Source organism: Excalfactoria chinensis, chromosome 3, assembly GCF_039878825.1.
Source record: "Excalfactoria chinensis isolate bCotChi1 chromosome 3, bCotChi1.hap2, whole genome shotgun sequence".
Lineage (NCBI taxonomy): Eukaryota > Metazoa > Chordata > Aves > Galliformes > Phasianidae > Excalfactoria > Excalfactoria chinensis.
In genome coordinates, this window is record NC_092827.1 from 15,234,012 (window position 1) to 15,251,933 (window position 17,922).

The window sequence follows — 17,922 nt, forward strand, 5'->3', positions numbered from 1 at the left end:
TGAGTAACTTTTTCTATTGTTCAGCAAATAAAATAAATACTTCTTTTTCATTATTCATTCAATGTAATTACAGTTTCTAGTATATTTCATTTTCAGAGCTGTCTCACAAATTGTAAGGCTGAAAGACTGTCCCCACTGGAGCCTAAGAGAAATTTGTTTTTGACTTAGTGGCACTCAGATCTAACTCTCACATTCTTCTAATGTGTCTAGTAATGGCTAGTGCTGAGCAAATTGTAGATGCTTATCAATTACATAGATAACAGTAGCTCACAGTAATTACAGTTAGGGATCCTGAATGTATGGCTCTGTCATGCTTATTTTTATAGCTACAGAACTATTCTTCTCAGATGAATAATCTCATTGAAACTAGCAAGACTCAGAGGGGATTAAATTTAGCATATCACACATGTCTCTATAGAGCTGGAGCCACAGCTTGTATAACAGAACATTCCTCATATTCTCCAGGACCAGCATGGAAAAGTGACAAACCATTAGATGGCCACAGAAAAAAATGACTTGAGGATGTGACCCTCACAGACCTGATTTCCTGTAGCCTGCAGATGAACAGCAGTGCAAGCACTTAGAATAAAAGCTGTCTGTTTCTCTGGCCTTTGGAAAAAAACATTTGGGACCTTTTTATTTATTTATTTATTTGTTTTCCTTTTCCAATTGAAAGAGGTAATACCAAAAGGATAATTCTCACAAAGATATCCATAGGCTTGAGCAAGTAGAGCACGCTATTTTAGTGGTTATTTAGAAGGTCTAGACAATAGCGTACAGTATGGATAGAGAAAAAAATAGTCTTGCAGTTTGTTTTGTTTAGTCCTATTAACAGTTTGAAGAGAGTGCTGTATAAAATAATACACTAGTGATAAGTCAGTGTCCTTGTAATATTCATGAAGGTGCTGGCTAGGTTCAGCTGCAGTCTGGTATTTGTAGCCAGGAGCTATTTTTTCCTCCTTGCTGTTATTTTTGCAACTCTAATGCATGAATCATGAAGTGAGTCTTTTTGCAGAAGCACATTATTATCCACCAACAGCAGCTCCTTACATTTGCCACAACATTCCCTCAAACCACCTATTGTTATGAGGGTGCTGCTGTTGGTTAAATGCTATTATACAAATAACATTAATCATCTGTGCCTGCAGTTAATGCTAATTATCATGCTCTCTGCTTCTCTTCTCCTTCCCCTTCTTTCCTCCAGTAACGCTCAAGAGAGGAGCTGAAGTCCTGCTATTTCTCTGTCCTTCCTGAAGACCAAAGGAGAATCAGAGCAATCCCACTGCAAGGAGTGAGACTTGTTTAAAAATAATAATAATAAACATTTTTAAAAATGTTGTTTTCAACTTGTTGAAATGAGAAGCCCTGATAAAAATGCTGGGCTGGACTTAGAGCAATATTTGGAGCAGTCTTAATTCATTAAAGCACCTACGCTAACTGTACAGCAGCTCCTGATAGTAGTAATGCATTACCACAATTGACAAACTGATGAGTTCAGAGGTTAATGCTGGTGATGGAGAAGGGAGTGCTGATAAACTATATCATGACATGAAGGACCGTTTTGGAAAAGGATGTCATAGATCATACATCCAGGAAGAAAGTGGAAGATACATGTTCCCCAGATAACAGTGGAGTCATTCGCTCCAGAAACAAGTCTAGAACTCATTTTATCGCATACAGTTCTCAGTGGTGATCAAAAGTTGCAGCTCTACAGCTTGTAATGCTGCTTTGAGGAAAAGGGAAAAAAGTTGATAAAAAGGCAAGTTGCAACTCAACATACAACATAACATGAGGCAACTGTCTATGTGGAATTAAACTCCACTGTTACCTGAGGTTTATACACCTTCCACTTCCTTCCTGGGTGAATGATCTGCTATACACTTTCACAAAATTAGACACTCTTGCATCCTTTGGCCTATGTTTTACTGAAAGTGTAAACATGAACCAGAGTTCATGTTCCTTGTGGCCAGTTGAGTGCCCTCCACATGGGGCAGGGGTTAGATGTAGGTGTATTTGCAGCAGAAGTACTGGATCTGACATTTGCAGGAAGCCCAGACACGTGCTCATTAATCTTTGGTTATAAAGTGAGCCTCAGTTGACTACCCTGTGACACTGATATGCTGTTGCATGGATGTCCATAGCATGCCTTTGCCTTGCCTGTGACTCTCAGACGTATCTGTGAGACTGGAAGACTACGACACTTGTATTATCAAGGTGCTCTAGGAAAGGCAAATAGGAGGTGCCTTGACACATTTTCTGCTTCATTCCCCTAAAATATTGAAGGTATATTTTAAAAGCTTGAATGTTTTTGGTTTGCTGGTTGTTTGCATGCTTGCTTAATAAGATGCATTTCTAGCTGTCAGATGCTAAGATATGGTTAGACAACAATTGTGTCTGCTGGAACCAAACTGATTAGATTTTGATTTTTCAGCCATAGAGGAAAATATTTATCAGTAGGAAATAGCTGGATTGACATAACTGTGAATAAATTAAAGGAGCAGAAGAAACAGAGCTGCTTTTTCTTGAAGGTCATCTATCCTCACATTCATTTTTCCCACTTCTTAATTAGTGTGAGGACCTGCTGTGTGAGGACCCCATCCCAATTTCCTTTACTAACTGCACTTAGCAGATCTGTCCCTCTCCTAGTTTACCTACATCCAGTTCTTCAAGGGACTGTGCAATCGGAAATAGGCATTCTTCCAGCCAAATACTGTCTGAAATCATTGTGGTCCTGCCAAGAAAATGTTTGGCATGGAATCCTCACAGTGCTTTTTCAGACAAGAAAATGTGGATAATTTCTTCAGATGATCTAGTTTATCAATAACTGAGGTTGATATTTATATCTGAAAGGGGAGTACAGCCTGTCTGTATCTAAGTAATGCTCTCTCTAGATAAAGACAAGGCAGCCAGCTCTCTTCTCCCCAAAATTTCCTGATTTCAAGCAATCTCTTAGAATCATTTATTTTAGAACTTCTCTTTCTTAACCTCCAATTCAAAGCCTTTTTTTTTTTTAACTGAATTTTAACAAGAATAGATCTGTCAATTAGATGTTATTCTCCCATACAACAGATTGCAGGAACCAAAGTTGTACACTAAAAACACACCAGGAAAAGAAAACTTCTGTCACTATTTGTAGTGGAAGTGCTAAGTCACAGCTCGAGACAGTGATTAAGCACCTGGTAGGAAGGTAGGGCCAACCTAGGGATACTAAGCTGTATGACCAGTGCAGGTGTAGACAGAATCCACCCCTTTTCAGACCTCATTTTAGGGTTAGCAATGGAGGTCAGGGTATCTCTTTGGAAATGTTGGTGTACCTGAGGTCTTCTGAAGGTTAGCAGCTGTTTTCCTTTATTTCTGTGCCTACCGCTGTCATGTTTGAGTGAATCCTCACTTGCTTCAGTCTGGGATCTTGCTTCTCTGCTGTCATTGTTGCACTTTCCATTACGTAACACTATTACATTTCTGATGTTGCTCAATTTTATGTAGGTACACAACTGTCATAGGTTACCCTAAAATCTACCAAAAGGAAAAGAAAACAGAGAAAGAGAAAATAAATACAGCGGCAACGATCTAAGGAGGCACACTATTTTACTAAATGCTATATCGGAATACAGAATAACACAATATAATGCAATATAATTGGAATTAAGGCTAACGAATCAAGTAAAATAAGAGAGAGTGAGTCCCGAAACCGAGAGGCCTACTGTAACTCTAGGCGAAACGGCTGGAACGCTTCCACACACTCCCCCATGGCTGGCAGGATCCAAGAGAGCGAGTCCAGCACTGAAGTGAGATTATATAGTCCTGGTCATATGACTGACCGTGGTGCTCCCTGGGACATGTAGTCTTCTTTCTGTGAGCAGCAGATTCGTCAAAATTATCTATGCTTAACATGATGTTATGATGTGGAATACTGATAGCAAAATTACAACATTGCAAAACCATGACATTCCACCCCTTATTCTACATCATTACATTATGCTTATTATACACACACACACATATATATAGTCGTGAGCAATCAGCAACCTTATTTTCTTAACAATTTATATCTATTTTCATGCAAATCTTTAGGCTGAAAATAAAACTCCGTAACTTAACACACTATTATTTGCTAAGTCGAGGAAATGGCAAAACTGCCAGAAAGAGGAACATGATAACGGTGGAGGGAAGAAAGGGAGAAAGGCAGCACTAGCAGGGCGTCCCCCACGTCAAGGTGCACTCATCCTTTCCCTAAGCTACAGGGCCACTGCACAGAGGACTTCTTGGGACTGTCCTCCTCTGTCTCCATCACTGGATGTCAGGGCAGGAGCCCAGAGCATAAGCAGAGGGGAGAAGCAGACCAGCATCACTGCTGGTGGTATGGCCATCCTCCAAGTCATCCATTCCCTTCAGTGGAACAGAAGCATCAAGGAGAGGCTCAGCAAGAAACTCCCCAGCAGGTGATCACAGTATCACAGTATTGTGCGAGTTGGAAGGGACCTTAGAGGTCATCGAGTCCAACTCCTGGGATTCGAGCCCTCTGTGTAGCAGAGCGGCACTTCTACCACTTGTGCCACAGCAGGGATTCGAACCCAGGCCTCCGGTGTTGCAAGCGGCACTTCTATCACCACGCCACCGGGGCACACGATTGTGCCAGCAGCCTCACATCCTGGCCTGGAGAGTTCAGCTCCAAACCCTCATAGGGGAACAGTGAACCCAGGCCTCGTGGCTGCGGGATGACCCCCCTCACTGCGGGGTGGCTCACTTGGCACATCCACACCATCCTCACCATGAGCTCCTGCTTCTTGCCCAGGTGACAGGGATAGGAGTGGAACTGCTGGGGCAGTGTCTGGAGTACCATTCCTCCATAGAACTTGCTTCTCCAGCCCTAATATGGTATTTTGGGCGATAGCATGGGGTACTGGTACTGCGTATGTTTCAAGCCACCCAGTGGTTGCCTCCACCATGGTGAGCACATAACGCTTACCATTGCGAGATCATGGCAAGGTGATATAATCAATCTACCATGCCTCCCCATATTTATACTTTTGCCATCGCCCTTCCCCCCAAAAAGGTTTAATCCTCTTGGCTTGTTTAATTATGGCGCATATTTCACAGTCATGAATGACCTGAGCAATAGCATGCATAATTAAGTCCACCCCTCGGTCTCTGGACCACTTGTATGTTGCATCTGTTGCTTGATGGCCTGAGGTCTCATGGGCCCATCGAGCTAGGAATAATTCGGCCTTGTTCTGCCAGTCCAAGTCTATTTGAGCCACCTCAATTTTGGCAGCTCGATCAACCTGATGGTTATTTTGATGTTCTTCAGTAGCCTTACTCTTAGGCACGTGAGCATCTACATGGTGCACCTTTACAACAATGTTTCTTATTTGGGCAGCAATGTCTTTCCACAGTTCAGCAGCCCAAATAGGTTTACCTCTTTGTCGTTGCCAGTTGTTTTGTTCCCACTGCTGCAACCACCCCCATAAGACATTTGCCACCGTCCATGAATCAGTATAAAGATGAAGCATTGGCCACCTCTCCTGTTCAGCCACATCTAAGGCCACCCCTCATGCCGGACAGCCAGGCCTCCAGCGGGCTGGATGGGGGGGCAGCACGACCTCCTGCCCCGTGGCCATAGCAGCGGGCGCCTGCTCAGCCCGGAAGCGCACCAACCCCTTCCAGATATGGAACAGACCCACCGGGGGAGCCGAGACTGGTGTTGTCCGCTTGGGGTTGCGCTGCTCCGCTACAGGCTGCCTTGTCTGGGCTCGGGAAGGAGCCTTGCTCTGACCGGAGGTTGTTACACTCAGACTGGAGGGCGTCATGCTCAGACTGGAGGGCGTTGCGCTCGGACTGGAGAGTGTCGTGTCCAGACTGGAGGGTGTCACACTCGGACTGGAGAGTGTCACGCTCGGACTGGAGAGTGTCACGCTCAGACTGAAGGGCGTCTCGCTCTGACTGGGGTGCATCTTGCCTGGACCAGAGGGCATCAAGTTCGGACCGGAGGGTGTCACGCTGATATAGGAGGTCATATCTCTCAGCTCTGAGACTCTCCATCTCAGCTCTGAGACTCTCTCAGCTTCAAAAACTTTTTCCCTCTCTGCCTTTTCAGCTCTGAGACTCTCTCTCTCAGCTTCAAAATTGAATAAGGCCCAATAGGCATTAGCCAGGCCCCAAATCATTTGTGCCTCCTGAGATCTGCCTGTGCCGCAACATTCCTGCCTCAAATATGCGATCAAGCTCTCAGGATTCTTCAAGTGTTCAGGAGTAAAGCTCCATGACACTGAAGATGTCTGCCTTTTTAAAGTCTCCTCAAAGCCTCTCCACACTCCCTGCCACTCAGTATTCTCTGGTTCTGGGGAAGACTTCCTCAGAATGTTATAAATCCAGATACTGAGTGAGATTAATAAAATAACCAACAGTATGTTCAGGGAAATTAACAGTGTGGTCAAATGGGCATTCAAAAACTGCATAATGGATTCAGGGAAGGGACAAGGAGCATGCAGTCCCCTGAAAAGCAGTTTTACTAGCAGTTTTAACAGAGCACACATTTTTTTTTCCTCTCTTCAATAACGAGATAGCAGAGCTAAAAGTTTACAAAATATTCTGGGGTATTGGCCGTCCACCTGGACTTTCAAGGTCAAGCTCCCAGGTGCAGAAACGTAAACTTTAGATAGCTCCTTAACGAAAAAAAAACTCGTAGCTCTGTAAAAGCTAAAAGAACAGCAGGAAAAACAGCAGCTTTTGCAGTTTTTGCCCACTTTTGCCCATTTTATGCCCACTTTTGCTGGCAATCTGCCCGCATTCTCCACCAATTATGAAATAGGTTACCCTAAAATCTACCGGTACCCATGACAGGGGTATAGACGGCCTGCAGGGCCACTATCCCAAAAGGAAAAGAAAACAGAGAAAGAGAAAATAAATACAGCGGCAACGATCTAAGGAGGCACACTATTTTACTAAATGCTATATCGGAATACAGAATAACACAATATAATGCAATATAATTGGAATTAAGGCTAACGAATCAAGTAAAATAAGAGAGAGTGAGTCCCGAAACCGAGAGGCCTACTGTAACTCTAGGCGAAACGGCTGGAACGCTTCCACACACTCCCCCATGGCTGGCAGGATCCAAGAGAGCGAGTCCAGCACTGAAGTGAGATTATATAGTCCTGGTCATATGACTGACCGTGGTGCTCCCTGGGACATGTAGTCTTCTTTCTGTGAGCAGCAGATTCGTCAAAATTATCTATGCTTAACATGATGTTATGATGTGGAATACTGATAGCAAAATTACAACATTGCAAAACCATGACAACAACACTTTTTGAAATTATCTAAATATACATTATTTAAAATATACAGTAAAATGACTTAAATATCCCATAAGTTTCAAAGGAGCTGGAGTGGTTGGATGTGATCCATTTCTATTCTTCTCAGAATGGCTTCTCAGAAGGGTATTCAGCCCAACCTACTCTTCCTTTAAGAAGGAAATATGTGAGATGACTTAACACATATAAACCTTCAGCTGGGTATGTTAAAAGCATGCGACATTGTCAAACCATTGTTCAGTGAAACAGGTAACTTTGTCAACAAGACAGGTGATCTTCCTGTGGTTGGCAGTCCTGTGTTCTGAACATTACTAATTTCTTGTAAGAGGTTCTTGTAAGAATCCTCTGTCATAGCCACTTTGTCTTATTGGCCCAGAAAGCAGCATGGTAGGCCGAGAGTACTAAAGGACAAGTCTCTAAAGAGAAAAAAGGATGCTTGGATGGATGGATGGATGGATGGATGGATGGATGGATGGATGGATGGATGGATGGATGGATGGATGGGTTTTCTGCATGGCACTGATGGCTGTTTTCTAAAAAATGAAAACAAATCCTGAAATATGGACACTTGGGGCAAAGTACAATAATTGTTTCTGAGTCAGGAATAAACAGGAGTCTGAATTACCTTTACAGTTTCTACCTTGTGCCTTGAAATTTAGTCTATATATCTTCTAACTCATAACTAATAATTAAGAAATAATACTTGGAAATATGTTTCTACTTTGTGAAGAGCCACGTATTCTGCTTGACATGGCATAAGATATATATATATATTTTTCAATTGAAACAACACAAAAATTAAGTAAACTCTGTCTAAAAACAAACAAACAAACAAATAAAAAAACAAGAAAAAATCAAAAAACACCAAAACAAAAACCAAAAATTACATTCAGCTTAATATTTATATTATACTTAATTTACAAACCAAAAGGGAAAAGTTTTCTATTAGAACATGTTGCTATGAAGGTTGAAATTCTCCCTCTTATTTTTTCCACTCAGCATAGAATAGGTTTGTAAACAGGTGGTGACATCATCAGTCTTTCAGTTATTGCAACACTAATGTGAAACATTTCACTGAGCCTTCCTCATGATATTTTTACTGGTACAAAAAAGTAGTTAACTGTCCTGAAATGTTGCAATCTTTATGTGCAATCTGAAATATAATTTACCTGCCTGGATTTACATAACTATAGTCTTTATGTATCTAAATCAAAACAAAGGCTGATTTTTCATGAGTAAAGATGATCATTTCTGATTTTGGAGCATGTTGATTCATTGTTGTCTAGAACTGACAGCTCTGTTTCCCCAGTTATATTTAAGTACTAATAAAATATCCAAAGTAAATGTTATGTATTTGTCATATTTCAATGCTAATTTTTCTGGCCAGTGTAGAATCCTGATTCATTAATTCATCACTAGAAACTTACATTTGTAATGCTCATGCTGCTAGTCTGCTAGTCTAGCACATCCAATGATAGATGAAGGGAAGAATACATATATATATATATGTGTGTGTGTGTGTGTGTGTTGGAAAATACTAAATAAGTATTAAATATTTGTATTTTGTTTACACCCTTAGAACAGAATATTGACAAGAAAATTCCAGTATTAACTCCTATTCTCTTTTTCTAATGACTAGATGTCATCTATTACTGACTTAAAGAATGTGGATTCTGTGTTCATCAAGAAGTTACAAGATTTCATATGCATTGTGCTTGGATTTCAACAATCATCTTCCTTCAAAAACATCCTGTCAACTCAAATGGTGAGTTATTAAGTCTGGGTAACAAGGACAACACTCACTTTGTACTGCTCTAGCTAGAGTAGAAGACTATTAATTATCAGACCAGAAATGGGCTAGGATTTGCTTTGTACACTGCTAAGCAGTTTAAATCGAAGAGATGGGTTATATATGGCACTAAATGACCTTTGTAAAAGCTTGTTTTTCCACCAACTGCTTGTGTTGAAACCAATTGCAGAAGTCATTCAAAATGAGCTGTTTATTGCTTCCTAAATGCATTTACTGCATGCCAGATGTCCATTTCAAAACATTCTGCTGTGTGCCTTTTAACTGACCCTACACTGCGATGCAACTGCCCTTATCCATTACTCTGGAAATGCTGCTCACTTAGCAGTGGGCTGCCCTCAGCCAGCACTGGGAAAACTGTCTTTAGTACCAGAGATTGGAGTAGAAAGAGCAGCTCCTCAGAGGAGGTGGGCCCATGTCCCACTTGGAATGTCAATGGCAGCTGAGAGCAAAGCTAAATGTCAGCGTTATCTAGTGAGTTTGGGTGACAAGAACAAGGACCACATGGCAATGCATACTCACAGCATGGACTGCTAGCAGAGTCCCTGCAGTCGCCTCCACAGTCAGACTGTAGGGCTTTGTTTTAGTGGTGCTGTTGGAAGCCAATTTTCTAGTGAGTGTGTTGCCCTGCACCCTTTTCTTATGGCTCCTTAAACCATGTTTGTCCCTGGCATTTTCCCTTGTGCATCACCCATCAGTTGCAAGGCTTAAACATGCTTGCACCCATTTGGTGTGTGTCCTTAGGCTGACATCACTTTTCCAGACATAATGCCTGCTAGACTCAGACCAGAAGAGATTCTTGAATGTCATGAACATTGTTGGACCCAGCTGGCACCAGTAGACCATAAGCATGGCAATGGTAGCAGGAGGATGGAAATTTCTGCCTATAGTGTTTCTCGGCATTTCTGTAAGTTTACCATACCTTCACATCCTTAAAACTTTCCTTAAATCTTACCTTAATGCTTCTACTTGGTCCTACAAAAGATACAATTCACAAATGGAAGTTAGGTGGTCACTTTGGGCAGATCACCCAAAAAAAAGTAAATATTCTTGTTGTTGATCACAGTAGGCTGCAAATGAGACCTCATTGGAAATGAAAAAAAAGATGATTTGAAAATAAGATTTAAATCCAAATTAGACTTATTTAAATTTAATAAATAAATAAATAAATAAAATTCCACAACATATTAGCAAGGAATTTAAAGTCATACCAATCAAACCTTTTTCAGAGTCATTTCTTCAGCATATAGCATTTAGGAAGAGAACAAACCTTTTATATAACTGATTTCAATTACATGTCAGAATTAGGATTTTTATTCACTAAGTGAATACTTTAAAAATGTAAAAAAAAAAAAAAAAAAAAAAAAAAAAAGAGGGAACATCGTTATCAAATGAGCAGAACTTGAATAAATGTGGGAAAAAAAAAAAAAAAAACCTACAATTTTTCATTATGGCTGAAAAACCTTAAGTTCAAACCCTACAGAAACAGTCTGGATTTTGATGAGCAGGAATTTTCAATGTAGCTTTCAGTTCGACCCCACAGTGTGGTTGCTAGTTTCAGATCAGGCATTCAACAAATTAAGGATGCCTTCTTGTGCTTAGGAATGCAGAGCTTGGGTTTGACATAGGAAAGCCACAGAGAACAGCACTGCAAACCTACAAGGTACTTAATGTAGCCTTTGTTTACACAAATCAAAATATCCCTATATTCTTTGCCATAGCTTCTTTGCTCCTGATAAAAACCAAAGTAAATAAAACAAAGCATATGAAAGTAATTAACTACCTCTGCATTCCTCCTGTTTTTCTTCAACATAATTTCAGTTAAATCTTGAATATGAAATGAAACCTGGACTGACTGCAAATATTTTGGTTTGAATTCAGTTTTGTTTGTGGTTGGATAGAATGAAGAAGACTTAGCAAAGCTCTTTTACTGATTTTTCCGTAAATATTAGTTATATGACTGTTATTTATTTATTTAAATAGAAATAAAAGTGCAAAACATATCTCTATCAATTATGCCTTAGTTAGTGATAGCACATAAAGTCTAGTTTTGCAATGAAAAACTCTTAAGTGAAAATATTCAGAATAAGTTTGTAACTGACTTACATAATTTTAACTTCCAATTTCTGTTAATCTCAGTAAATGTACAAGAGCACAATTCTTTTGGTAAATTAGCAATGTCAGAAAGAAAGCAGTTACACCCACGGTGGTAAATCAGTTGTTCCAGACTGCTAAAAGGAACTAAAATTGTCAATCACTCAAATCAGGCTGAAAGGGCTTAACATTGTGCTGGCATGCAAATAAGAGGAGCCGTCTGCTGTGAGCAGATCTGCACTGAAAGATTAAGCAAAGTACAGGAAACGGTTTGGAGCTATCATTAAAGTAAAAGCCTTGGAAAGTATTTCAAAGGAACAGGAAAAAAAAAAAAAAAAAAAAGGCATATAGAGAAAAAGCAGTGTTTGCACATGCTTTGTGTTGCTGGTTTCATCATGATGGGTGAGAAGAGACAAATCACAGAAGCACAAAGTCGTAGACGTTGGAAGGGACCTTTGGAGGTCATATATCCCAACCACTGTGCTCAAGTGGGGACACCAGAGGGAATATGGTGGGTAGAGTGACAAGGAAAAGTCTCATATAGAAGAGAAAAAGCAACTGGAAAAGTCCTTCTAGATAGTGACTATCAGCCAGCCCTTTGGCAGCCTGAGATCTCAAAAGAGTGATTTCTTGATGAACACTAAAGATATCTAAACACAGTCCTGTGACAATCAATGATTCTGATCATCTTTAAACTTGCTGAAGATTTCACAAAATGAATAATCCTACCAAAGTGAGCAAAAAGCCCTTTGCAACTCTAGAACTAAACTCTTTCCATGTTCAAATTACCAAGGTTACAGCTGGGACTGGAGGGTTTTATCACTTGATAGTCATTTTGTTCTCATTCATTGTAACCTATTCTGAGTTCTGATCGTCATTTCAGCTGCACATGGTTCTCCCATTTTCAGGACAGACCTGGAGTTTGAAATCCTATGTACTCTGACATGAATTACCCTAGCACCTCTGGCATATCCATCATCTAGATGTCTCCTCATGCTGGGAGCAATAACAATTATAGTCAGAGATGAAACAATCTCCCTAAAGCAACATATTTGGAACAGGAACATTTTGGAAAGAGTGAGCATTTAAAAAAAAAAAAAAAAAAAAAAAAAAAAAAAGTGCTAAAATAATAAAAATCCAGCTTGTCAGATACCTAAGTATATTCCAAGGAGATGCTCGCAGTGACAAGGTTTAAAAGACCCTTGAAATCCATTGGGTGTATGATGTCCTTTCAATTCATTAACCAGTTCTCACTTAGAGGATACAAGGGTGAGTCTTCTGAGGGTCATATAGTCCTTTTTTCATCACGCTCCTACTGTCTTTGCTAAGATAAAGTTACTGCTTTATATCTTGACTGCTTCTAACCCCCAGTCATAGCAATGAGGCTTGTCGTCCATTGGAAATGGAAGGTAAGAGCCTAACAGAAGTTATTTTTCAAGCATTTTTCGTAGCACATCTATGTTAAACTATTTTCTTCCCATCTTTAGAACAGTCCCCCCACAGTCTACTGTATGCTGATTTTATTCCACAAGCTTGATCATGTAATGTGGGATTTTCCTCAACTAGTCTTACATGCCTAAAAGTGAATTATGCAGCTTAGGTACACAAGGCTTCCTTCTGTTGTGGATGGAAAGAAGGAAGTGCCAGGAGAGGATTACATTTCTCCTACCTTTGGGATTTATCCAAGACATGGACAACTGGCTTTTAAGTACCTAATGTCATTGTGGTCCATCCTACCTGTAATATTAATTAATCTGTTCCATTTTCATAACTTTTTTACTTATTAGTTATATCTTTAGATCCAACAGTAATAGTAAAGCATAAAATAATTAAAAAAAAAAAAAAAAAAAAAAGGTGAATCAGATTCAAGATGAACCCTACAAATCAGCTGAAAAGTTAATTAGTAGTGAATTATTAACTTACCTGTTCGCTGGTTTCACATAAACTAACATTGATACTTTGTACTGTCGTAGGTGCCACACTTGCTAGGTGCCGTGCACTTGGATCTTATTCATTCATCTTTCGTTGGTCACAAATGTCTTATAAACTGGATGATTAATTTTAAGATGGTCCTTTGTGAATCAGCTCTGATGTGTGAAACTCTCAACTGTTCAGACGCATATTTTCATTCAAGGTGTCCCCTAGGTTCTTGCCCTTGTAGATGTATGCCTTCTGACACCAGCTGGCACATTTTATAATTTCTCCTTTAGATAACAGGTCAGTGGTCTGCTGCTCCTTTTGTTGTAAATCTGGAAAACTGGCAAATGCTGGCAGTTTGGCACTCTGGGATATGATTAAAGCATCTGAGAAACTGAGACTGCGGGAGTCAAGGATAATACCGTAAAAAGGATATTACACTCCAGTGTGGAACTTATATCCATTACAGAAGCTGTGTGTCTTCATCATGAATCTGAAATCTTCCTAAAAATTGGTAAGATTATCTAAAAAGAGCTTTATCTTCTTTCTTTCTTTTTTTTTTTTTCTTTGTCAACTACTTAAAGGAGATGAGCATGTATGTGGATGTATTAGAGTAATCCATCAAGTAGAAATACCAGACAAAACAGCTACATTACCATTATTAAAGAACAAGGAGATGCATGCTGGAATTATAGTTCCATATTCAATTTTCCCGAAAACTGAAATATGTTTCAAAGTGCTTAATTATAAGCCATCCATTGAAACTAAGTTGTACTAACTGCTGGAGTTTTAGTTGAATACACAGGCTTGTAGGTGACTGGGATTTCCAGTATTGCTGTCAAGCCTGCAGCATTTCTTTTCTTTAGCTTAGAGAGCTCTCTTTCACTTTCTCTGTAGTTCTAGTTAATTAAATGTTCTGAACTTAAACCTCCTGCAACAATTCTCTCTTTAACCCTCTGCTGGTCTACGTACTCTAGTGTACACATGTAAGGTGAGAATACACACATACACTACACCCCAAACAACTATTGCAAATACTTGGGTAAAAGTCTTAGTCACATAGTGGATCCTTTAATTGCTTCTTTGCAATATAACCAGGAAATTATGGCAGTAATCTGGGAATCCAAAGCGTCTTTTGAATATGTATCTGTTGGAGCTGTGAATCCTCATATCTATCAGCAAACTGCTGGGAGATTGTGGGATTGCTTAGGAGGAAAAAATCTGTTTTCTGATGCAAATTATCCAGGCATGTGTTTCCTTAGAGCACTGGAAACTAATGAAGTACTGCTGTTCTGAAATATTCCCGACTACAGTTCTTACTTTTGCAGAACCTCATTATTTAGTTGAAGAAGTGAGAGGGAACAATAGAAAAAGCAAATATTGTAGGCAGTGAGAGACTGAAACACAGATTTTTTTTTAATTATTTTTTTTTTCTAGTAAAGTAAGTGCAAATGGCTAAAAATGTATTGGTTGTTAGTCATATTGTAGTGATGATCTAACACTTTAATAAAACTAGGGAAAAAGACAACCAAAAGAAGCCCCAGAAAGCATAAACTCTGGCAAGGTGCTGAACAGCACAAGAGAAAATAATCAGCAAAAAAAACCAATCAAATTCATCTCCATTTGGAAGCACAGAAAATGCCATTTGGTAGGACAGGGGGCAGAAAAACCCTAGTTTACTCAGCCCAACTTATTTCAGATGGCAGCCAGCACCAGATGCTTTGGAAAAACATGTAGGAAATTCCACAGCATGCACATGGGGGATAATCTGTCCCTATCACCCTGCCAGGAAGATCTCATGCTAATCCTTAAAATGTAAGAATATTTTTAAATCCTGAAATATCAGGTTTTATATTGCTCCCAGTGTCCCATTTACGTGTTAACCAGCATAACTGGATAGTCAAGTTTTTCTTTGAAACCTGATGAACCTAAATTTCTCTTGGAGTTTTGTGAGATGTACTAAATGTCTACTTAGGTTTAAAGAATACTGCAGATGTCTAAGCAGCATCTAAGTCCATGCCGGAGATGGGCCTACTGCGTAGCGTCCAGTTAAACTCAGCTGCACTTGGCTCTTGGAGCCAAAGTCTACATCTAGGATGGAAAGTCTGGAAGTCTGGGACTGGAACTAAGCACTAGGACATAAATATTTATAGAATTCAATTGCTAGAGTGTTCCTAAAGACATCTTCCTCCAAGGTTAAATAGCATTCTACCAAATGTCTCCCAGGAAGAGCTTGTGTGATAGCTCTATGGGCCTCAGTGGGACTAACATTTGTGGTTAATGTTCTAGAGGAAGCTACCCTACTTTGGGGAGCTGACTGCAGCATGTCTCCAGACTGCGCTATCCAGCCACATTGAGGAACAGATTGTCCCAAACAACTCAGATGAATTGGTACAGATTGGTACAGCCATGAGAGCCCATTCTCCATGGATCAGTACCCCCCACAGTGTCAATGGAGGCAAGTGATGTTGGGCTCCCTCAGAGAGACAGCCAGGCCTAAGTTACTCCAACATGTCCTTTTCTTGGGTTTATCTACTGAGTAGGTTCAAAGCTTTATCTGCTTTAGCACCAGTGATATTTTTGCATCTAAAATTGTAATACAAGTCAAAAGGTCCATTTAGGCAGCATGGATCTTGTATGTTATTCATTCCAGCAAACTGTGTGTCTTCTTCAGTATCACTACTTCCCAGGGTAAAGTTTCTTCACAAAGTGCTGGTTTGTATGTACCACATTACTGACAACCAACAAATGGAAGTGCTTCAAGCACGAGATGGAGGCCCAGCTCAGTAATATGGGTACTCATATGAAGCTGGGCTAGCTTTTGTCTGTCCTTTTTTTTCACAGAGAAATTGTCCATTCATGGCCCAGGAGTTCAGCATCTTGATGAGAGACGTTGAGTGCCAAGATCTAGATCTATACATGCTACATGGACAGGAAAATATAGCAGGTGATGAAATTCCCTCGATTTATAAATATTCTATCTGTTCCCAAATGTCAGCTAGGTAAAACAAAAACATATCACAGTTTGATTTAAATTAAATGAGTTGTCTGAAGAGCACCAATATACATTGTATAGATTCCAGGTTATTTTATAGAAAAAAAAAAAAAAAAAAAAAGAAAAAGAAAAAGAAAAAGAAAAAAAGCAAAACATCTATAAGAAAAATAGGTTATGTCAATCTAGATATTAACTTGGGAATTGGATAGTGCTACTGCCATCCAAAACCCTGAGATAACCTCTGACACACAGGTTTGATGGTTAGAAGTATCTAGAACAAGCCCACAAAGCTTGTTATTTTCAGCTTGCAATTACCCTTCCTATAAGCAATCTCCAGTTCTATCAAGCATCAAGTAAATTAACAGTTTTAGACCAATTTCTGAAGCTGATGCACCAACCTTGGTTGTACTGTAATTGCCTTTGCTCCTTAATACTTATTTATACATTGCAGGAGAATGTTGCTTATCTACTGATAACGGATTGTCATGATTTACAAAGGCAAATATTATATCAGCAAAAGTTTTGAAAAAGAATGAATGTAGTAGAGGTCAATTCTCAAACATTCTGAATGCATCAATTAAAAATGGTGACATTGATTTTTGCTGTGTGTATGCCATTAAGAGTAAATGGTTCAGGAAGACATTTATGCATCTAATATATTTGTATGACTTTCAGTGATGAAACTGGGAGTTCAGTTCAGACTAGAGTGTTATTGGAAGTGCCTCTCCACCAATTCAGCGTCTAAAACAGCAAACAGCAGAATAAACGTGGCCTAACGCTTTTCAGTAAACCTCATGACATTTTTTTATTGACTCTAAAATTCTAATGATATCTAGGAAATGAACACTTGCAAAAAATGCTGTTATGTAACAAAACCTCCTTCTATAAGCCTTAATATCATACAGAAGACATGAACATCAGTCTTTACAAAGCTTTTGTTATAACAAAGATGTTGAAATTTTTGCATTCTCTAAGCAGAGTTTTAATGGACTTTTGAAATTCATTAGAGTGTTTTAGTCATCTAGCCTAACTACAATTAATATCTTCTGCCTAAGGAACCAAATCCTGGTGGTGGATCATGTTGCAGCAAGAGTGTGGTAGGTCTTTCAGCTATGTAAGCCATCTGTGCCCTGAGTTCAATGATACAAGAGGCTATTGACCAGGTGCACAAAGGAGAGAGACATATTGCTTGACCATGGTAGCCTTGGTTTCCAATTTCCAAAATGGTGTCATGTCAAAAATGCTATGAACAAAAGGTGAAAGCAAGGAGGCTTTTAGGGGGAAGTGAGACATGGTGAAAGGAGTTCTCTGTCTTTTTCCAGACAGTCCTATGCTGATCATGATATTATCTTGTTCTACAGATGAAGCAATTCTCTGAGAGTTAAGCCCCCACCAAAACTCCCATTCATCTGGGTTTGCCTGAGAGCAGGATAAAATGTTTTCAAAAGTAGTAAACTCAGAAAACAAAACAAACAGACAAAAAACAACAACAAAAAAGTCAGTTTCAGAGTGATTAGCAATTTCTCACCAACAGCTGGCAATCAGATCTTCAAAACTTTCTGATTTTGTAAATATTAAAAAAATAAATAAAAATTGAAAATGTTGAAATGTTTTGTATAAATGCTTTCAAAAGAAAGAGCTTTCATTTGAGTGAGATATTCTGTTTCAGCTTTTTACAAGTATTCAAAACAGTGTTTTCATTTTGAAACTGAAGAGCTTTAAAAATAGAACTCAGAACCTTAAAAAAATCCATTTTATTTTTTTTTTTAAATCAGACACTGAATATGGATATA